The 23,558-nt window shown below is 38.4% G+C and overlaps 1 long non-coding RNA gene across 2 annotated transcripts; it reads right to left on the bottom strand.

Moving 5' to 3' along the window:
• Positions 1 to 2,604: 2,604 nt before the first annotated feature.
• LOC111929813 (uncharacterized) lies at positions 2,605 to 22,533 on the bottom strand. Of its 2 annotated transcripts, none has more exons than XR_002864863.2 (6): positions 22,485 to 22,533; positions 22,034 to 22,097; positions 21,241 to 21,404; positions 20,199 to 20,331; positions 16,184 to 16,279; positions 2,605 to 2,688 (listed from the first exon to the last, which is right to left on the bottom strand). It is a non-coding gene; the product is annotated as an uncharacterized LOC111929813 (long non-coding RNA). The 2 variants fall into 2 exon arrangements; XR_002864864.2 differs by lacking the exon at positions 2,605 to 2,688 and adding an exon at positions 14,652 to 15,745.
• Between the last annotated feature and the right edge of the window lie 1,025 nt (positions 22,534 to 23,558).

Raw genomic sequence — 23,558 nt, 5'->3', positions numbered from 1 at the left:
ACAAGTTGTCAAGGGAATATCAAGGAACATTGTCCTTAGGAAAGGCTTGTGGTGATGATGGTGGAACAGGTGAGATTTTCCTATTTGAAATCTCTCCATTTAGGAAAAAGGTATGAATAAACTCAGTTGAATTGAGGATGACTTCCAAACCACATATGATTTCGCTATAACTTCAAGAAGTTTAATTTCTCTATGATGGATAAATAATCCTGGTTCCTAGTGATGTGAAGGTAGATTTGTGCGACTCTTAGTTGCATCACAGAGTCTTTTTATATAAATAATCAAAACTATTCCAACCAGCCTCGATGTGGATAATTCAACATTATTTATTAGATTAATGAGTGAGATCTTGAGAAATGCATATGGAGAGAGAAACTCAGGTTGATCTCATAACCTCACTAGTCTCAGGAGTGTGTCCTTCACTGGCAGCCTCTGCCTCCCAACTTCCAGGTGTGAATCTGAAAAGACTCAGACTTAGAAAATGGTCCCATCTAAATAAATATTTGAGATCAACTTTTAAACATATTCCTGAAGCATTTAATTTTATATTTTATTAAGTGTGAACAGACTAACATGGTCCTAGGTAGTTTCCCAAATCCATGTGAGGAGGCTGATGCCTATTTGGTGTCTTATGAATCAGCTTGATCCCAGGGGCTCTTTCCCTGAAAGCTCCTCATCTGCAAACACATTCCAAAGGACAATTCAAAATTTGATTCTTGCACTACAACCCTTATTCTTTCTCTGATAGAATTAATGCACTGGGTATCAAAAATTAAACTGCCACCCCACCTGGCCCTTTCAATCTCTTCTCCTGTTCCAGATTCATGACTTAGCCTTGAGTGGAGAGCAAAATTCATGTTTTAATGAGGGTCTGAAGATTTATGAAATCTGTTTTGAAATGGAAATTCCACCATTGCAAAATTTTCCAAAAAAAATATATGAGTGAAGGCATTTTCTTTTGAATTGATCAAAAATACTTCATTAAAGTTCTTTTTTTTTAAAAAAAAAAATACATTATTAACATTTTAAAATCACATAAAGCAACAGTATCAAGCAAGGTGAAATGAAAAGTAAATTTTTCTTACACTCTTCAAATAATTTTTTGTCTTACCTGAACCAAGAGGCTGCATTTTTTCCCTAAATAATATCTTATCAAGTATGATAGACTAAGCAGATCTAGGTAGAAACATTTCCTAGTGTTGGGAAGGTAGAATTAGAAAGAAATTATAAATATGACTTTGTAGCCAGAAAGGCTAAGGAAGAAATACAAATGATAGCACGGTTTGAATAATTCAAAGAAACCAACCGGGCTGGTATGCCAGAACACATTCTTTCCTGCAATAAAACCAAGCTGAGACCCCTCATCCCAGCCTTATAAGGAAAGGTCTGAAGGACCCTGAGATAACTAAAAATATGCAAAAATAGCGATTTCTATAGGTTGTACACAAATGTTACTATATTAGTATACTTAGAAAGATTGGTTAGTTAAGGAATAGAATATTCAAAAGTATAAGTTATATAAGTAGTGGTATAGAAGAGCTCGGTCTCTTTTTTTCTCTTGCTTGCTCTTTTTTCCGTCTCTCTTGCCCTCTCTCTTGCCCTCTCTTGCTCTCTCTCTCTACCTCTCTACCCCACGCCCTGAAATAAACTTCTAACACTTAACTCGATTATAGAAGTCTTTGCCGTGTCTCTGACCGTCCCCAGAAAGCGTCCCTTACATCCTAGCTCTCTGTGATTCTGTGAATCACCACAGAAATTTATGACAGGATTAAAAACAAGGACATTAAGTGCTTTCAAATCTGCAACGACAAAACAAACGCCAGAATAGTTTTTCATTTAATGGAATAATACGGAATACTGCACTTATGTTTATTTGGAGCGGGGCAGCAGGAGCTGGTTGAAGGCGCTGGTTTGGCAGGGGCGCTGCGCTGCGCTGGGCGAGCCGCGCTGGCGGCGCTCGGCGGGCGGCAGGGATGCTCCGGCCGGGGATGGCCCGGCTCCCAGCGCCGCTCTCGCCAGGCGAGGGCACTCACATTCCTTCATGGAAACCCAGCAGCTGGCACCTTGGGAGAAAAAACAGATTGGCCGCCCACGCGTACAGCCGGAGGGATCCTGTTTGGCCTGAGCTTTGTGTATAGAAGAGCGGGGGGAAAAAGGGAAGAGCCTGTTTCATGAGGCGTCATTTATTTGTGGGCTTTGTCTCGCGTAGCCCGTTCTGTTTGAACATCGGTTGCTATCGTTTTGGCGGAAGCGGGGGCACTGGGATAATATACATATTTATGTGCAAAACCAACATGGAAATGCAGTCATCTTTGTCCCGATGCCGTGAAAGACTGTAACATCTGCATATCAATAGCCACAAATTTGATTCACTTCTCAATAGTGTCATTCCAGAGAAACTCAAGGCAGGAAAGAGGGGGAGTTTTCATGTCCCTTTTTGCTATGGCACTGCTTTGGGTTTTTTCATTTTCTCAATCAAGGAGCCCAATTCAGCAGAGCAGATGAGGATGGGGCAGAGCGTACCCACCTGGGTCAGAAAACATCCTGAATGAGGGATAAGAAACTCACCTTTGCCTCTGCTGAAGGAGAAAAGATTTACCTGTACCTCCATGGGGATTTAAAGGCAGCTGCTGCAGTTTCTTAGGTAGGTTAGCTTCTCCAGAGACACTGCCGAGCCTGTCTGGATCCCTGGGGAATGGGAGGAATGAGATCAATGAGTGCAAAAGCTTCTTGCTGCAAATTCTGTGTGCTGGCCCTTGAAATCGCCTCAGCTCTATGACCCCTTTAATTGCTTGGGCTCCTGAAGAACTTGGGCATTAATGAATATCCCTGTCCTCAACTTCATCAGAATGACTTGGAGATTCATTTTGAAAGAAAGACAGTATGTAAGAGTTATACATTCTGTGCTTTTATAAACATCAGCTATTGGTAACTGTCAGAGACATGGCCTGGAAAAGGACCAGATGCTCAAGGGGAGCTCTTTATTCCCTCATCATTCTTCAGCAAATCCACGAGTGTACCAGGAAACTAGAATGGGCTGACAAAGGCATTGTGGGCTTGCATGATACAGTAAAACATCTGCTTCCAGGCTGTCAGCAAAATGCTGACTATGAATGCACAGAAAGAAAACAAGTGCCACAGGTGCTGCAATGCTCAGATGCATGAGAAATATTTTAATGGATGGGAAATAGATCAACAGACCTGTGAGCTTTTCTCATCACTCTCATCCTTTTATTGCAGGAATATTCTAAAAAATATACTGAGCTAAATATTAAGCTTTTACAAAATTATCATGCACATTTACTTAGCCAAATGTTCAAAGGATTCGCCACCCCCCACCCTCCCCACGTCTTATTAATATTTCCTTCAGTCCTCAATTTACAGGAAATTATCTGATGCAAGCCCAATGTATGCACGAGAAATTCATCCTGCAGTAGAGGCGACATTAGTGTTAGAAACTTATTACAGCATTATAACTGTTAATAATTGGAAGTAACTATGTTTCACCTAACAGGGTAAGTTTAAATTCAATACCCCTTCCACAGGAAAGTGATAACTCATGCTGATGAGAAAAACAACAAAACTGTTGGAAGAGGGAGGTCCCAGACAAATCAATAACATAATCCTTCCACATCTTTGCATTTCAGTATAAAGTAAAGGACTACATAAATCCCCTTGAAAGCTGAACCAAACAAATGGCACATGAGCCACTCTTTAAATGGGAAAAGAAAGAGTTCAGAGGAATTGTTTTAAGTCAGCTGGTTTGCAGAGTTCTTTGTTTCTCACTGGAACAAGTGAAAAGGCATCTCCTCTTTCTGTGTAAGCACCAGTATTTGTCAAGATTTCATAGTACAGTCATATGTGGTTCTTTTTAGTGTAGCTTTGGGTGTTTTTAAAGTCTTAAAATAACCAGATTTCTATGAAATATCTTTTTCTTTTTACTGAAACTGTATTCATAAAAACATCTATCAGCCACAGGCATGATGTACCTATATCAAAGATAAGCAAACTTTATCCTCAGCATATTTCATTTCCAGCTCCTTTAAACAGGATTGTGTGATGAAATTTTAACTTCAGATAAATCAGATTTTTTAAAACTTCCTTTTTATTTGATGGGAAACACATCATAGACATGTTACTTGACTTTCAAAGCTCTGTGTCACATGGTAGGTGATACAAATCTTATTGAGTGGTAGAACCCAAAAATACTTATTTAAGGACTTTTTTTTCTTTCTTATTGAACAGAAGAATTCCGGTTAAGTTTTGCTATATTTGAACTTAAGAAAAGTATATGGGATCCAGAGATTCAACCATTGTGCTCCGAGTTCCACAAGCTCTACATTGTTATGAAAGCTGTTACAGATTCCACTTTTTTAAATCTTCTAAATTGTCTGCTATTTCTGTAAAAGTACAGAGGGAAGCAGCTCACTGGTGTTCATTTCCAGTCAGATCATAGAAGCAAAACGATACACTTCCCTAGTTATCTTGCACAAAACCTCCTTGTTTTCTCTGGTTGATCTGGAGGTAGAATGTCTTACTGAAATACCCATCTTGATATGAGACCACATTGTATAGTCTGTGCTGCAGCAGGCAGATGTGTTTACAGGAACAGCCAAGCATCTTTTCTGGAGAGCAAACCCTGAGCTCCAGCTGCTGGAAATGCTGGAGCTCAGGGAGGAATTTGAGGGTGATGGGACCTGCTATTGGTTTGTGTCTCCTGCTGCCACAGCACACCATCTTGCAATCACCTTTACAGCAACCAAATGCAACAGAATGATGACTTAGTTTAGGTGAGGTGTTTGTGAACAAAGCTCTTCTAAGCAATAAAACTCCTGGGACCTTGCAAGTGTCCCTAATGATGAAAAATAAGGGAGCAAGTTGTTTTATAGTTCATTTTTTAATAGAAAGACTTCATAGGCTTTTCCATTAGATGATGGAAGGCCTCTAATATGTACTGTTGAACTTATTGAAATAATTTGTATGCATTAGAAACGCTGCTATTGTAGCAGCCGTCTTGAAAGATCTCCTATAAAACAGTGGAAAGTATGAGTAGCCCTCTCTTTTCCTGCAGAGGCTGTCTCAATTGCTACAATCTCAGTTCTTGCAGTTTCATTTGCAATTGTGCATCAGGAGGTGATGTGATCACTGATGTGATCAGGAGGCATTCCTTACTGCCCAGTTTCCCATTTTCCTTTCTTGCACCTCAAGTATCAGCAGTAATCCAGGCTGCTAGCTGCATTGTACTGACTTGGAAGGAGGAAAGGGGAATGGATATAAAAGATAGCTTGCTTGCTGTCTGAAATCCACCAAGGCTTTCCTTGCTTCTCCAGGATGGACAGACAGATGTGCAGACCCTGCTGCAGACACATGTATGGTGGAAGACTGAAGGAGAAGGTTTCTTTGCATTTGTGATGAATGGTGCTGTGTCCAGTTGGTGCCAGTCACTAGCAGCGTCCTGCAGGGATCACTGTTGGGCCAAGTCCTGTTTAATACCTTTGTTCATGAGCTGGATGTGGGGATCCAGACTACCATTAGCAAGCTTATAGATGACAGCAAGCTGAGGTGGAATGTTGATCTGCTGGAGGGCATCTGGACAGGCTGGATTGATGGGCCAAAGCCAATGGTGTGAGGCTCAGCAAGGCCAAGTGCCAGGTCCTGCCCTTGGGTCACAACAACTCCTGCAGTGCTGCAGGCTGGGGACAGAGTGACTGGAGAGCTGCCTTAGGGAAAAGGACCTGGGACACTGGGTGAACACGAGCCAGTGTGTGCCCAAGGGCTGGTTGGCAAGGCAGTGGTCAATGACTGGCTGGACTCAATGATCTCAAAAGTCTTTTCCAACCTAATGGCTTCTGCCCTTCTTTGACTAGTATACACTTCATGATTGGCCAGCCTTTAGTCACTGTTGTGTCTTCTGAGCAGAACTTCAGTAATTTCACTCAATGCAGCCCCCTTCCCTCAGGCTGAAAAACTCTTTTTTCCGTGTTCTTACTCTGCACTTCAGGGAGATTGTGCAATTTCACTGCCGGGAGCCAAAGTCCTACCACACAGCTGAGAAGCTTTCAGCACCTTGTTACTCATTCCAGAAAAAACAGGCTGGATTTGCTGATGGTTTCATCATGTCATGGTAAATATTTCACTACCACTTTTCCTCTCCCCTTCTGCATGATCAACTTCTGGTCTCATTTGACTAGACCAGAGTGGCAGATTTGCAGAGCCTGCTGCAATATAACCTCATTGCTACATGGGTTGTAAGGAAATGCAGCTCTTTTTGCCCAACACATCTTAATATCTCTACAGGAATCATACTAGGCCCTCATTTTCTGTGAGCTACTGCAATGATAATCTTCCCTGTCACTCACTTGATGGGCTTTTCTTCAGATGTCTCCAGGTATCTAAAGTTCAATTAAATAGCTAGGAAAATGCAAAGACTTGGTGAGGAGGACTGAGAACTGTGGTTTCCAAACAGGACTGGAAGGCATCTGGCAATCCTCACCAGACCATAATTATACATTTTTTACTGCAAGTTTACACTTCAGTTGCCTCTACAGTTAAGCCACAAAAAGTCATTACTTTCATCAAAGGCTCGTTGCTGAGTACACACCAGTGCAATGCTTGTTTCTGTGGAATTAAGCAGGTGTGCAAATGAGTCCTACTCAGCATCTGGAAGAAGAAAGTATCATTTTCTCTCAGTAAGTTCTGAGCAGCGCATGCACCAACTGTTTATATAATCCTTGCTCTTTCTAACTTCGTCTCCATACTTAGCCCCTTCAGCTCCAAATTATGGCTTCACTGCATTATTGCATTTCATGATGACAGAAGGAATTCCATCCTTGATGCTGAAAAGCAGGAACTCTCTTCGATGTGACCTGCACGCAGAGCAGAGAATTTCTGGAAATAGCATTTTCCACATTCTGAGAGGTTTGTCATCACTGCAAACCCACAGAACTGGGATACAGACTTTAGCAGAGATGCAAATGGTTTTCAGTTACATTACATTTCCTGTGTCCTGTATAATATACTGATGGCATCTCATTCATCACTGGAGAATAGCTCAGGAGGATAGAGTAAATAACACACAGGTATTTCCTTTCTGTTTTGACCATAAAAGTTGAAAGCCAAATGAGAACAGGGGAGCAGCTCCCAAAGAGCTGTTTCAACACAAAAACATGGAGATGCAACATGCACTTCTTGTGTTCATGCCTTAGGACAGACACTAGGCTGGGAAATAGAAACTGTGAATCTTCCCCACAGACATATTTTCCAGTGACCTTTCAAAACCAACATGCTGCTTTTCAGAAATGTTCTTCATCATGGTTTGACCCAGCAGGCAGATAAACACTTCCCTCTTCCCTGTGCTTATATCATCATTTTGTTCACTTCAGTACTTTCAGACTGAGCTCAACACGGTGTCCAAGCTGAGGAAAGCTGCAGAAGAGCAAAGACTGCTCTCATAAATCTGCACAGGGCTTCTGTTTGCCCCAGAGGAGCCTGCAAGGGAGGTCCATGTGCATTATTTAGCACTTAGGTTTTTTTTCTAAGAACATGCCCATATTATTAGTAGCAAGATATATTCCCCTGTATAGTTTCCTCTCAAAAGTTTAATTCTGTCAGAAATCTGCTGGCTTGCAAAAGTCCACAATAACAACTTCAACAAAAGCTGGCAGTTCTGACAGCCCGTCTGTCTCCCTCGGTTTTCCCACACACCTGTATACATCTATATAGACACACAGAGCAAGAGGGAGAGAAAATAAGTTCTTTCCCATATCTCTCTGACACTGGACAAATAGCTTTTCCCTCACAGTCTTTTACGCATTACCTCCTTCTCCGCAAGCTTATAAAGCAATTCTGTAGAAAAATGAAGTATCGAAGGGCTAATCCTTTATTTAAAAAGCCACCAGATATGACTGGTTTGCTCTGACAATTTATTACCAGTTCTGGGAAGGTTGGGAAAATAAATGTTTCATATCTCTTTGCAAGTGACAGATGAAAGGAGAAAAATACTCATCAGCTCTGGAGAGCAACAACTTTTCACTTTATGAGAGAAAATTTTTTAAATATCAGAAATTCAGGTATTTTCTTCCTTAAAGCTCACTGCTGATACTTTCCTAGAAGAACTTCTATCTATTCTTTCTGTTTCACATCCACAGTGGAGCATTAAGATCTTAGAATAACTATTACATTAAAGGTTCAGCATAATTACAGGTTTGTAGTTTCAGGTCAAGAGACAGTCTTCTGAAGGCATAAAACACCTAGTTTTTTCTGCTTACCAAGATGGTGAAAATTTTTTAGGCCTTGAGCTATTCCTTAGCCTGTTTTCCAGAACAGCTAGCTAAGTGGTAGCACCTTCTCTCTCTTTATTTTTCTACTACTTTATCAAATATTTCCCCTCATTATATTCACTGTTTTCCTCTCTCCTCTCTCCTTTTTTTCAAGTAAAACTGTTATTCATGCACAGAGAAACAAATAACAAAATACTGTTCTTTGCATTTGGAGGACAATGTTCTAGCTGAGCCCATGAAAAAGCAGAAAAGGCCCCCAAAGGAATAAATTACACTTCTGTAAGACAGTATGATGAACTGCCTCTGCTGTATCCAAGACCAGACCTGTAGCCATGCCCTCCACATTAGAACCAGACTAAGAGAAATAACTATCTGGCAGGGGGTATTTTGAGAAATTATTGCTGAGTGCCTGTTCTATAAAGCTGTTACACACTTCCCTGAAATGATGGCTGAGAAAAGCCATCATTTCAGTGTCAATCAATTGGGCTGCTTGCATGGCTCTGAGGGGCTCAGCTCTCAACAGGAAAGGCAGAGGTTCCCCCCAGAGCAGCTACAGGGCAGGTCTGAACACGAAAAACATATTGCTTCCCATACAAATTCCTTCACTGTCATTCTAAGGAATGCCTGATGGAGGACCATGTATTTTGTGACACCACAAATGGCATTTTGCAAACATTCGGATATCAATAAAGATTTTGTGATCGCTTCCACCACACATGTAAAAGAGGTTTCTTAAAATCTATTGTTCCTCTAGAAATGGGTTTTAATTTTGAGATGACTGCTGGCTTTTACCATCATTGGTATGCATCAGTTTGAACACAACCACTGTCATGATTGTGCCTTGTGGTGCCTCTTTACAGCAAAGAGATAGAACATCCTTGTTCTATTTTTATGCTGCTTCCTTGTTCTGAGCCTCCTCCAGTGTTCAAATGCACATTCAAACCTGCTCAGATCTCAATGTCTCTCTTTGGCAGGCATACTGATTTTCATAGAAAAGGCAAGCAGGTGTATATAGCTCCATAGATACTGCTTTTCTGCATCTGCTTTCTTTGTGTTATCCCAGAATTAAAGTGATCTGGATTTGAAACATGAGAAAAAATTCCAGAGTTCTGTTAAGGAGAACCTATGCACTGGGTTCTGTATCCTTCAGAAGAGAAACTCTGAGCACATTGGCATAAAGAAGCCAGTGAAGTCAGAGAGAAGATTGTTAACCTCTTCCTCAAGCCCCAGGGGCTTTACAAAGCATAGGGTAGGCTTTTGGACTTCTGTGTGGGTACTAAGCTAGTTTCAAGGTTGGAAAGATTAGTCAGCCTTCACAGGTAGACTATTCTTGGCAATGCTCTTTTCACCCTCCTCTTAGCAGCCTGAAAACCTCATTGGTAGGTTATATTTTAGGTAGAAATCAGTAGGTGTTTGTGAAAGTAAATGAGCAAGAAGGTGCACTGGTCCTCAATAAAGGTGATGCAAACCAGAACTAGATCTCCTGTTGAAGGTTCTGACCCCCTTCCCTCCCTGAAGACAGAGGAGGCTTTTTCCTCACCAGCTCTGCCAAAAACACATTTATGAAGTTTGAAGATGGAGTTCATTGTCCCTCACATGGAGGTGGTTACATTGGGCAGACTGACCCATACCAGATGAGTTATACATCAGACAGTCCTCAAATATCCCAATAAAATAAACTGTGATTGAATTAAACTACATCCCTGCACCCAGGGCCACATCCATCCCTGTCACAGTGGCCTTTCCAGAGCTGGCAGGTGCTGCAGTGTGGGGACTCCACAGCTGCTGTGGTTTCTTCCATTTCTCTTGTAGTTCCAAAGGCTGTGAGAGTCTGACATGGAGGCAAAAGACACCAACTTAATTAAACAGAAGTTGTCCCTGTAGAACAATGATAGAATATTTAATTATCTCTAGACAGCATAGGACATTGATCTCTTCTCAGCTGAAGTTTTCAGATCATGAATATTTGTGCATGCAATATAGGATACAGTAAAAAGTCAAGTTACACCAAAATTAAATTCTCCCTGTAACAGAAGCGTGTTGGACTGATAATCCTGAAGTAAGATGAAAGCATGATCAGCATCCTCTTTGTATACACATATGCATTACATTTCCTGAGAAAATTTGTTGCTATTGTGATCAAGCCTGAAGAATTAGCTGCATTAATAAGATTTTCAGTGTTTCTATGTTCTGAGTCCATCATGAATTGCTTGTCCAGTGTGCTAGATGCTTTTTTCTATTCTCAGCACCAGTATTTGGACTCAACCTATTCACAACTGAATAATACTAGCAGATTTTTATTCCAAAATTAATTTTCAGTCCACACTTGCATTTTTGTGTGGCTCACCAACAATCAAACTCAGGGGCTCAGACTGTGGTTGGAAAATGAATACAGAAACTGTCATGTAAACTGCCAAAGGAAAATTCAATCTCCAGTGAGTACTGACAGAAAAATAGCCTTTTTCATTAAAACAAGGTACAGTGAAAGCTGGTCTTGCCATAAAAGATTTCTAATTAAACAAAAATAAAACTCGCAGCAAAGGCTCTTTAATTAATCCACCCAATGATGCATGCCATGTTACACAGATACCAAATGCAAAAGTCAGAACAAGTTTTCAAATACATTTTAAAAAAAGATAAAATTAAAATTTAAAAAAAAAATCTTATTTCATTGAAAATTAGGAGAAGAATCAGATAATCTAGGTAGAAAGGCTGGAATGTATCATTTCTGGAGATAAGAAAAGGTATAATTAATTAATTTTTACAAATATTAATTTTATAGGGCCTTTTTGTTTTCACTGCTGTTAAAATAATGAGAAGTATTCTTATTGGAAAGCACTTACTAAAAATCTGATAAGGATTTAACAGGACCTTTTTTTTTTGCACAAACCTAGGTGCAGTACGTACAGTTTGTGCCATCAGCTTGCTCAGAATAGATAGTAGAAGTTACATTTCTGAAGACACTGATGGACTCCCCTCACTGGCATTTTCAGAGGCAGTAAAGCATCAAAAGACACTGGAAAGGAAAGTCAGGCACACAGGAGACCTCATAGACCTGGGATATTCATTATATTTTCTTCTTCAACACCATGTGCCATATCAAATTAAATGTTTATCTTGCTGTTGCTTGTTGCTGTGTTTATCACCACACTTGCAGAAATCAAGTTTTGTTTGTGTTATTTCCTCTTTAGCTCTGTTTGCAGATATAAACCTGTGGGTTTTCTGTTTTGAAGAGGGAGTGTCAAAATAGAAATTCTGAGTTCATCCCCTTGAGCCCATTTGTGGGTGGACTCGGCTTCCTGTTTCTGCCTTTTTGCTTTAATTTCTGGAGAACTAGAATTTAAAAAAAATTCTGTGCCAGCAAATCAGGGATAAAATCTCAATATGGGCTGGCAAGAGCAGCAGGAAAATATCATAAATATCTAAGCACTTTTCTGTTCAATCCTGAGCATTTATGGCTAAGCTAAGAAGAGACCAGATACAAAATAAGATGGGGAAAGAGGAAATGGAGAGAATGATATCTGTAATCTCTATCAAAATACCCCTGAATTGTTTTGAGTTACTCATAAAAGTGTTCTATAGAAACTTGAATACACATAAATGATTACTGATTCAAATCTGAAAACAGGGCAAGCTAGTCCTTAAACCCATCCTTATACATCTGGAAAGAAATTAAATTGTATTGGCAAGGACTTCAATTATGGAAGCAGACACAGGAGGCACTCTGCCACAGAACAGTAAAATATTATGCAGCTCTGTAGAATAGTCTATCCTCTCTTAAGTGTAATTTCAGTTCACAAGATAACTCCTGATGATGATTAAGATGATTTAATCACTGGACCGATGTTGAAAGATGCATTGGAGGCAATGTTAATAACTCATTGATGTTGATTGAGGTAAGTAGGTTAATCTCACACACAAACAGACACAAACACAGTTCATCAAGGCTTAAGAAAGTTAATGAAAGTTAGTGGGAGGAATATTAAATTTAATTGGGATTTTTTAATGAAAAAATTTTATTAGAGGCTTTTAGAAAGCTATAAATCAGTGGATGAATGAAGGCAACAATTACTGTGGATGGAAAATGACAGAAGGGGAAACAGGAGAAATAGATATCAGGGTAAATTAGAATTTCTGAAATATAGAAAACTGATGAGAGAATTTAAGGATACAAAGGAGAAATCAACATCTGGAAAGGACAAGAATGTTATGAATATTTATGGAAACATAGCTTCCAAAATTTAATATAAATTTCTAAGATGCATTATTTGGTAGTATTAGAATACACGTATTACTTGATAGACATGATAAAATTTTAAGTTATACTGAAAAAGCAACAATATTTGAAAATATTTATAATCTGTGCTTGGGAAAAAGAGGGTGATAAACATACCCAGAAAGAATACTTTTTAGTTCACTAGCAGATAAAGGGGATGTTATATACTACATCAGTGTTTAACCTTTTTTAATTAAAGTAAGTAGTTCTGGAGAATTCACACCCAAGAATGTTGCAAATTCTCCATGGTAAGTCCTGGACAATAACATTCCTACTGTAGAAAATAGATTGTGGAATAAGTAGGAAATACCACAGACAAGAAGAATCTTAATACTTGTGAGTGCTTGGTAAGGATAAAGCTAGTTAGCATAATGTCAGGCAGGCCTGAAATAATGGAAAATTCATCTAGCTAATGAAGGACAGGAATACAATTAATGCAAATCAACATATTTTAATAGAAAATAGTTGGGTTTTTTCATTTTTAGAGGAAGTTTTGATGTACATAATCAACAACATAATACTCCTGACTCTCAAGCTGCTTTTCTATATTACTGCATTCTCTGGACAGAGAAAAAGCTCTTCACTGTATTACTGAACAAAGGCCTTGGAAGTGGCAACCTGGAAAATGTAGCTCTTGAAGAAGAATGAAATGGAAATACTATTCATGAGGTCCATCACAATACAGCTTCTGAGTTTAGCAAACCTACATAGAAGAAATATTTGCAAAACATAATAGCAAGAAGAGAGCATTATGGGTGACTTTAACGACATTTAATTTATCCCCATTAAAATAAAAAAAAACCAAAATATTTTCTCCATATAAAATTTTTTTGCCAAAGAAGGAAAAGGCAAAGTGAAAGCTATTTACCTGTGTCATAAGGGAAATAAATGCAATATGGTGTAACGATGTCTTGGGTCCCTAAACCTGAGTATTAGGAGTCTGTTTTCTGTTCTTCCCAGTTCCAATCCATCCTTGCAAGGTAAGCCTTCCAGCTACAGTTCCTCTTCTTAGGGTTTCTTTGCAAAATCTTGAAGATCTTCCAAAGAACATGTCCCTTGTTTTCAGTGAAAAATGGTTTATACTGTGAATGCCAGTTCAAGAGTAGCAGGGAGTAAATTTCATTAAGCTCTTTTGCTGTCTCTTCAGTACACTAAGCAACAGGCATAAACTAGAAAATAGCCACTGAAATGGATACAGCTGAGGTAACCAACAAAGGGGTTGTCTGGGGACAAGGGGGCAAGGCAGAACATAGGCCCCTTTACCAAACTGCTATAAATTTGAATTTCTGGTTTCACTGGACCCAAAACAAGAACTCCCCTTCTCTACCTGAACTGGTGGTCTGTGGCACCACAGTACATTACTTCTTTCTTCACATTTTTAATGCAATAATTTTCAAATCAGAGTCTGAAACAACCAAGCTGCACATCTGAAATGCTTTTTGCACATCATCCAGGGCAATGGCTGGATATTCAGGAATGGCAGTTTATAAGTACAAATCCACAAAATCTGCAAGATAAACATGAAGGGCAGGTATGAGCAAGTGCCTAAGAGCCACTGAATATACAGCCAGTAATACACGCAAGCATTTGAGAGGCACATTAATATCTGAAGCTTGAATTCAATTATGCACTACTATTTTGACACTAAGACGTCAGTAAAAAATATCAGTGCTGTTATTTACCCTGTGACTTTGTTACATAAACATTTCTGCCAAATGAATCCTCCTTTATTTAGGCCTTACCTCTCTTACTCCCAGGTGGAAGTGCAGTGCAGATCTGTCTCCCCTCTACATGATTGCTTGCCCCTATTACTAGTCAAAGCACCCTATCAAGCATGGTATCAGATTATTGTGAGTAATCTGCTTGAAATAAGAGAGGCTTGATAGGACTGAGCATTCAGAATGCTGTAATCATATACTTTTCTTTGCAAGTGTTCTCAGGAGCAGATAAATTACTGCCTTTATTAGAGACCAGAAAATATGTTTGGATAAAACCAGAGTGGATACACACTATCACTCCAACCACAAACCAAACTAAACACAAGCCTTTATATTAAATATATATTTATATAAATCAATACATTATTTCTTCTAAACAAGAATTTCTTCTAAACAAGAAATTTTTGCATATCTGCAGTTCTTGACAACATTTAGAAACTAGCCCCAAATCAGACAGCACTGGCAAGCTCTTAACTTAAGCTCAGATAATTTACAAGCATTTAAAATCCAGTGAGACTTTTGATGTCTAAACAAATGGAAACAAATCTCTATATGCTTTGATGTGAATATTTCTTCTGAAAGGATCCCACATATTTGCCAAGTAAAGCTGTCTTCTTGTTCCCTTCAGCATAATTCATAGATAAATAAGGACATGCTGCCATGTTGAAGAAAAAACATAGAACCTGTGCACATATGCTACAAATGTAAATGATGAGGAAGAGCTCATGAGAACACACATATTAAATGAAGCAAATGAGAACTGAAACAAGAAGTATAAGAGCAAGCATTTTACCTAGATGCAGAATGACCAGAAGAACTCCATCAATATGAACCTTTAGACTAAATTTTAGATGCTTAAAAAATGCCTGAGCTGGCAAGTCTGAATGGTTATCTTACTGATCACAAACAGGAACCACCATGGATCCACAGCACTGCCTTGTTGGGGGGCCTATTTCATGTACAGTGCTGGAAGTTTCACAGGCAGATATAATTTCTGCAGCAAATTGAAGTTTAATTGAAATGTGGCAGATCTCTGTCAGGCAGCCACAGTAAGCAATTGCATAGCATAGGGAGATTTTCTGTACAGTTATTGCATGAATTGAAAAATGAACTTCTCATTAACTTCATATTTTTCATAGCTTTAATAAGCGCAGTTTCATCAGGCCTTCTCTTTCTCACCCTGTATTACAACATATTCAGTCTTTTCTGTTTGGCTTCACCACTTGTTAATCCCTGTGGAAGTAAAGCTTACTCTTTCTCTTTTATTATGGATGGAAACAGCTTCCCAGGCACCACTGTGCTCTCGTATGTAAGAGTCACATCCTGGAAGCTTCAGTCAATACTGGCCTTTTCAAGAGCACCCAAATCTGCAGCTGTCAAACATGTGGGACGCTCACAGTCGCTCTTCTGTCCTTATCACCCACTCACTCCTTTCCAGTGACCTTTCCAGCACAGCAAAAGCTGCCAACATACTGCAGACATAGAAAAAGTATGCAAATGCCAAGTGCTATTAAATGTGCCCATTGTCTCTTGAAATACAACTCAATGCTTTCTCTCCGCCAAAAGAAATCTCTTAGATCATTGTGCAAATAAAGACAACTTGAGGTTATATTAGTTTACATTACTTAAATTCAAACAAGCCTCAGGAATATGTTTAAAGGCTGAATGACTTCTTTAGAAGTTTGCAGAGGATATTTGAAGTGAGCACATGCTTTGTAGATCACATGTATATCATAGTCATTTCAAATACTAAGGCAAGGGCTTCCTAAGGGAGCCAGCTGTCCTAGTCACTGCAGCTTCTGAGGACAGCTGGACACCTGCTCTCCTTGAGGTCTCAGAAAATCATAAAGTCCTTACAAAGAGGCAATCAAAGTCTTTTAATGAGAATTTATAGCTTATTGCCTTCTTACCTGTTCAGCTGTCATGAAAGCGTTTTAGAAAGGGAACAATGTCAACCCTTCATGCAGCCGAAACTTGATCTCAGTCGTATCAGAGTCCTGGATAGCCTTTGAACAAGAGGAGAGGTGGAATTAGGCAAGTGATTAATGCCCACTGGTTTCATAGACAGTCTGGCATAACACAATTTGCTAGCAGGTCAGTCAAGAAGTAAGATTAGTTTTAGCTCAGAGCTCTCTGTCTCTCTCTTTATGATAAGATTTATGAATTAATTAGGGTAACTGAAAATGTTGAGAAATAGATATTTCCAGTGTGCATTTTTAATAAAAGTCTACTATTATTGCCAATTGATTCTGATGTCAAATTTTCTTTCTTAGCCACATACTACCAAAATCAGAAGTTTTTAGTTTGAATGACAAGCATGATGAATAAAAAACAAATACAATGAATAATTAAAAAATAAGATAAATACAAAATACTTTCTCCTACAGAAAAATGTAAGGCTATTGTGACTAGCTGTTGCAAACTCCACAAATATTGCATAAAATACAACTTGTAGGGCATTTAAACAATATATTCCTGTCAATATCAGACAACAACAAAGATGAAAAAAATCTTTGCTAAACTGCAATGCCATAGTGAGCATAGAAATTTTACTGTAACTTACACATCAGGCCAACTGATTCGCAACTACCACATTTGGCCTCATAAATCCTGTCAAAATTCAGTCCCACAACTATGCAGACTACATTCCTTTTAATAATCTAACTCCACAGATCCCCAGCTAGAACATTCTGGGTGAAGAAAACTGTGTGAATGTCTACAGACAAAAATGAGAAAAGATTTTTTTTTTTTCCCCCTACCTCCTTTACTTTAGGCATCATTAATGGAATCTAAAGGGGAATGTGACTGTTTTTGTGGGAATCAGAGTCTCCACAAGGACACAAGCAAAGAATGAAGTTATAATCCAAATCCATGCTTTCACAATTTTTCAATCAGAATTTTTATTGGTACTCATTATGGTTGGACTCATAGATCTTAAGAGTCTTTTTCAATGTAAATGTTTCTATGTTTCTGATTATTTGCAATGAATGTAACTCATCCTTGGGCAATTAAGCTTAATTTAGCATCCCAGCACCCAAAGGGGTGGAGTTGGACAGCTAAATACACAGGTACTCTTTTTGTAGGATTTTCAAAATTCATGTAAATTCAATGAGAAACAGAACTCAAAATTTGGCTTGAAATCACTAAGGAGAAACACATTGGTTAACTTTATTCAGATCTAATTCATGTATTCTAAGAAGTGAGATTCTTTTCTGTGACAGAGAAAAAAAAAGGCAGACTAAGGCTTGAACTGTCTAGAAAAATTATCTCTGGAATTATCCCTGCATCTATTAGAAATCAAGATTTAGATATTCCCTTTTAACCAGTGCTGCATATTTAATTCTTAGTTAACTTTTGTAAAGAGTTATATAAGTGCAGAAATATCTTCTCAGCTTGTCTTTTCTGCCACATCTTTTAATTTCTTTTCTAAGCAATCTTTTCTTCTCTGGGTTTCGTAAGGTAACACAGCTGTTCACACAGATCTACAAATAATAGCAATAATAACAGCAATAATAATAAACTTAAGTAGTCTTTTTTCCTGTTCATTACACTTCAGAATTAGGCCTCAAAAAATTTGTGTTTCCTGCTAATGGGAATGGTAATTGCTCATTTTTTTCCCTGATGATAAAAATTAAGTCATACTTTTGTTATGGCTGCATATTTTAATATAATAGTCATTTTTGGGTTTTGTGCAATAATTAAGGATATGACAACAATGCTGTTCCAATACCCAGCAGCATCAGTTAAGTATAATTGTAGCAAATTTTGACAAATGTTGCAATAAAATAATCTATGGTATGTTAGTTTTTGTACTTGAAAATATCTGCCTATAGCTGTTTCAGAGTGCATTTCCTCACATAAGCTTTACACATAACAAAATTACAGAGTTATATCAAACTGATGGTCCATTAAAAAGAAAGTATCTGTAAATCCTAATCATAACATTCATAAGAAATACTGAAGGTAATTAATATTAGAGTGATACCAGTCCCTTGACAAAACCCAGAGGACAAAAGGCAGCACAGGGGATATTTAATTTTATGCTGGTGCACACTGTGGGTTTTTCTTATTAAAATTTAAATTCATTCTCCTTTTTATAGCAAGAAAGACTGTTTAAACATTGTGCTTAGAAACAAATATTAGAAATGGACCTGCCGAAAGGACATTTAGCAATGAAAATGCAAATCTGAAATCTAAAGTAAGTTGCTGATCTCCCACAGGGCTTCATGGCAGTAGAGAGGAAAATCAAGGGTCCTCAGTATGGCTGGAGTTAATCTTGACCCCAAATACTTTCTTGTGTTAAGGATTTTTCTGAACTTTTCTATGACAGTTTTTCATAATGCTACTATCTGCCATAATCTGGTATTTAGCAGAAGGATTAACATCTAGCTGAGAATTGTCTTTTCTTTACCCCCTGAAATCTATTCAGATTTGTCAGACATATAAAAAAACCTTTTTGTTTCTTAAGGAGGAAAAGGCATAAGGGCATAAGGAAAACAGTTTGCAGATAAATTCTTTCCCAGAAATTTTTACTTGAAAGTACGACACTTTTGAAGTTCTGTGGCAAATTTCATAGCTGAATATTCAACACATAATTTTCATTCACATTTTAAACTTTTGGCAGCATTAAAATTCCTTCTGAATTTACTTTTCTAAATTCAGTGATGGCAAGATTTGGTAAAATAATTAATGTTGTAGAATATTTTGTGGACAGAAAGCTTATTCGAAATATCGCATTGGAAAATTAAATTTTGAAGTAATTGTCCTCTCTTTGGGATTAAAAGAAAAATATTTATTTTGGTTCACTGAAAACAACAACAATGAAGACTTACAACAATTTCCCAGTCTAGCTGACCTCAAAGTGTTGTTTCTGAACTGGAAACCAGTAATCATTTCCCAACTACAAAACTGGGTAGCAGAGACAAAATATCTTAAATAAGGTTGCCAATAAGTGTCTGGACTGGGAATAAAATTCAGAGCAATCAGTCAGGTGTTCTCTCACACCTCTGTTCATGAAATTGTAATGAGTGGCTTGTTAATTAGTAGAATAGAAACTAAGAGCAACATCTGTATTTGTTCACAGAAATGAACACTGATTCCAGTATTGCTCTTCAAGCAATGTCACAAAGAAGGTGCCATACTTGTTGGCTAAATACTTTCTTAAATTGTCCAAACACTTCTGATCCCAAGTCCAATTCTTGTGTCTGTTGAGCTCAATAAAGGTTGTGCAACTCAGACCCCTTGGGACTGCTAAACCAGGTGAATTAACAAAATGTTTAGTACAGATGCGGTTTAAACTCTGATGGAATCTATTAAGGAACTCTACAAGTGTTCTTTATGTTCACAGACTGTTCTGGATACAGTGACTGTTCCTGATGATTTATTTTTTTGGACTAGAAGGACTTGGTCTTCAGAACACCCAGATTCTAATCAGAGGGCTAGAGAGCCTGCAGACTCATATGTTTAAGTGATGTTTCCATGGATACAGCTGACTTGAGTTTGCAAATTTACCTTCAACTAGTGACAAAACATGTCCCATCTTCCCAAACGTTAGAGTGCCGGGATATAGACATCACCTGTCCATGCAATAAATGTGAAACCAGGGACAGGAGTGCAGAATCAAGGAGAAATGCACTTAACTTGCACTGCTAATCTGACAAACTGCAGCAGTGTATGGTGGGGAATTTTAATCAGGGTAGGTGATGTTTTGGGTAGGTGATTTTTGGGGTAATTTTCAGCAACATTTAGGCTGAAATAATCAACAGCACAAATAAAGACCAGAAAACAATTGGTTGTGAAGAAGTTCTGGAAAAAAACATATCTAAGGGATGCTGTGGGCCAACAACCAAACATGAGTCAACAATGCCATGCTGTTTCAATGAAAAGAGAATGCTGCATTAGGCTCCATTAGCAGGAATAACTCACCAGACATGTGATGCAATCCTTCCTTCCAAACCCTGTCTGAAATCCTGACTTCTATTCAAACACCCACAGAGACATGTCTAGAGCACGTCAGATGTCCATGGTGGGAAGAACAAGAAGCAGTGGGCACGTATTGCTGCAAGGAATATTCAAGTGTGCTATTAGGAGAACTTTTTAGCAGTAAGTATAGTGCAGGCATGAAATATATTGTCAGGGAAAATTCTGAAATCTTCACAACCATGAGTCATCAAGAGTAAGAGGGACAAGTCTATCAGGAATGACAGAAACATAAGCCATCGTGACCTGAGGCTGGGACAAGCTTTTGATTCTGGGCTGCATTAAAATAAATGGCACTGAAACACTAGGAAACACTAAATACTATAGCCATCCTGAATTTCATCACACTAACAGACTATCTTACCACATCAATTCCCAGAGTATATTAAAATTAACAGTCTAAGCAAAGACATATTCTAAAGGTGAACCATTTTTCTAAGTTTTTTTTGTTCATACTAGAACTACTTCAGTCTTTTGGACAGTTGTCAGTTTTGGCAAATCTCTCAGAAATCCAGGAAATTGTTCAGGAAGCTAGTTTTCTACATGAATACTCCATTCTTCCCTAGCTTCATTCTGCCCTCACTCCATTCTACACAGTCTATCCAATGCCAGCCAGGAAGTTAATTTGGATATGCAATGGTAACGATGAGAAGGAAAGCCCATGGAAGCCCTAATGATGAATACTTTAACAATAGAAAGATATTTTCCTACAAAGCTCCTGTAACAAGTCAGAGATGAAAAAACTTCACCCAATACTCAACATTTCCATTCATTACTCAGTTTTTGTGGAGGCACAGAAAGGATATGTTGAATTACATCCCAAGCTGCAGGGGGAACAAGAACGTATGGTTTTTTGCTATAATTAGGAGGAGTACCTCAAGCAGAGCATTGATTGCCTGAAATTGTATCTGCACTATAGGAGGCAAATTGAGGACTTCACTTAAATAAAGCCTTTTTATAAAAGAGGGGCATGTCACTGGGTCATTACCTGCTGGGGCTGGGCAGCACTGTGGGGCAGAAACGTGGGAGAAGTTTAGGATTCTGCACAGTGCTACAGGCTCTCTCGGTCTTCCTCACGCTGTGCATCAAATATGGGGAGCTCAAAGAAAATTCAGAGCAGGCAGGAAATTCAGAGCTTACAAGCTCCAAGCCCTAAAGTAGAGGGGCAGAAGTCAGAAACTAGTGGTAGGGTTTGTATCCTTTCCATCCTTCCCTGGATGGATAAATCTGCCTCTGAGTGGGTTTCATCTGACATGTTCACTGTAAATTTCCCTTCATTCACTAAGATGCTAGCTCTTCTACCAAAAAAAAAAAAAATAGAAAAAAAAAAAAAAAAAAGATTTAACATCACAGTAGCTGGTCTAGTGATAATAGCAGCAAGTTTCTGGCAGGGTTATAAAGAGATAATGTTTTATTGGTTGATGTGGTAGATGGCACTTGGTAGGTCACTTGAATAAAAGCAATCGTTTCCTCTTGTTCTGGCAGGAGCTATTGTACATGTTAGACTAAATAATTTCTTTTCTGAAGATTTTGAGATATTTTCTTTACTGTAATTGTCATACTACACTGACAATCTGAATGCCATTACCTCAGTAATAACTGAAATTTAAAAGTGGAATAGTGTCATTTAAAGATGAATACAAGGGATATAGAAAGACTTGTGCTATTCTTTCCTCTACCTTTTATTCTGTGTGTCTCTTAGTTGAATTTATTCCAGCATGAGCATTTTCTCTTCATTTTAACATCTCCTAATGGATTTTACATCTCTTGGCCAAACTTACCTCTGATATAGCATTCAAGCAATTAATGGACTCCTTTACAGCAGATCTGTCTCAGACATCAAACCTGAATTATTTAAGGGAAGAATTATAATTAACACAGGATGTAAAGGCATGCTGAACTGAACCAACAATTGGAACTGGGAACTCCTAGGAAATGGGCTTTAAAACCACCCAAGTGCTCCGAACCAAAATGTTACTATGGACTCAGAGAAGATGCTCAGGACACTCGGAATGGGTACGTGAATTAACAGACTACTGTTCCTCAATTGGAACCTCTTAGAAGCAGTTCAGGTCATCTAAATATTTAAACATTTGAATATTTAAAGGTGCTTAATGGGAGCTGAGAGCACCTTTTTTTTTTTTTTTTTTAATTCCACTTTAGTGCTGAGAGTAGAACAAGACAATTCAGGCACTTGAATGTGCTGTCTGTGTGTTAGCAAAGCCAACTTACTGTCTGGCTTCTGTGCACAGGGACAGACCCATCAGTCTTCTGAAGTTCCAACTCTAAACAGTAAAAAGAAAGAAGATGAAAAAGTGATTATCTTTTTCTGATTTAGCTGTCTGAAAATGCTTCTTCAAGGATCAGATGACTATGCCATCAGGAAGTACAGTTTTGATAATCACATCAGAAAGGGGCAGGTGAGAGCAAGATCACACCTCTTGGTAGCAGCTATCTGGGAGATGTCCTTAGTTGTACTACAAGACCATGCACAAAACTAGATGAGATGATACAACTACTTCTCACAGTGTGCACAAATGGAAGGATGGAGAGGTCAGAAGCAGTCAAAAGTGCCATTACCAGAGAAGAATGATAAGGAAAACTCTGGACAGCTTTCTCCCAGTGAAATGGACAATGCTATTTTCCTAATTAAAGATTTTTACTAATATGCATAAGAAGTCAGAGAGAGGATAGATTGGAAATAAATTTTACAAGATTAATGTCTGCATCTCTGACCTATTGCTTGGAACAGAAGCGATGGGTACAAGATGGTTACAAATGCACTCAAGATCAGAAATGACAAGGGGAAATAAAAAATTAATCTAAAAATACATTTCACAGTTCATGCACAGTTAGGTGCAACTTTTTTTTTTTTAATTCCGTTCTCTATTTGGGATTCGCTTTACTTGATGCAATCTGTGTTGTTTTATACTTTTGGGAGCTGACTTATGAATAATACAATTAGTGAGTTTGGGCTTTCAGGAAAGGTCTACACTTACTAGAATTTATTAAATTTAAGCAACAGGTACTTTGCACTTTTTGTACTCTGCAGGTTAACTATGAAGGCATAACTTTGTTGAAATAATTATTTTCCTCTCATGACATTATGACTGAGTTAGACTCACCTCATTTAAATTCATGTTAGCATCTCAGTATAACAGAATAATAGCACAAGAGCTGTAGCTTAGGATTTGTATGGCTCAAGCAAATGCAACACGTGGGCTGGCGTGAAAAGCTGTTTGTTCCACACCACAGTGAGCACTGACATGGGAAAACACCAGGTAGCCTCACCCTCTGGGCACTGCT

The sequence above is a fragment of the Cyanistes caeruleus genome, chromosome 6 (assembly GCF_971803275.1).
Source record: "Cyanistes caeruleus chromosome 6, bCyaCae1.hap1.1, whole genome shotgun sequence".
Lineage (NCBI taxonomy): Eukaryota > Metazoa > Chordata > Aves > Passeriformes > Paridae > Cyanistes > Cyanistes caeruleus.
This window is presented reverse-complemented; position numbering and strand designations above follow the sequence as displayed.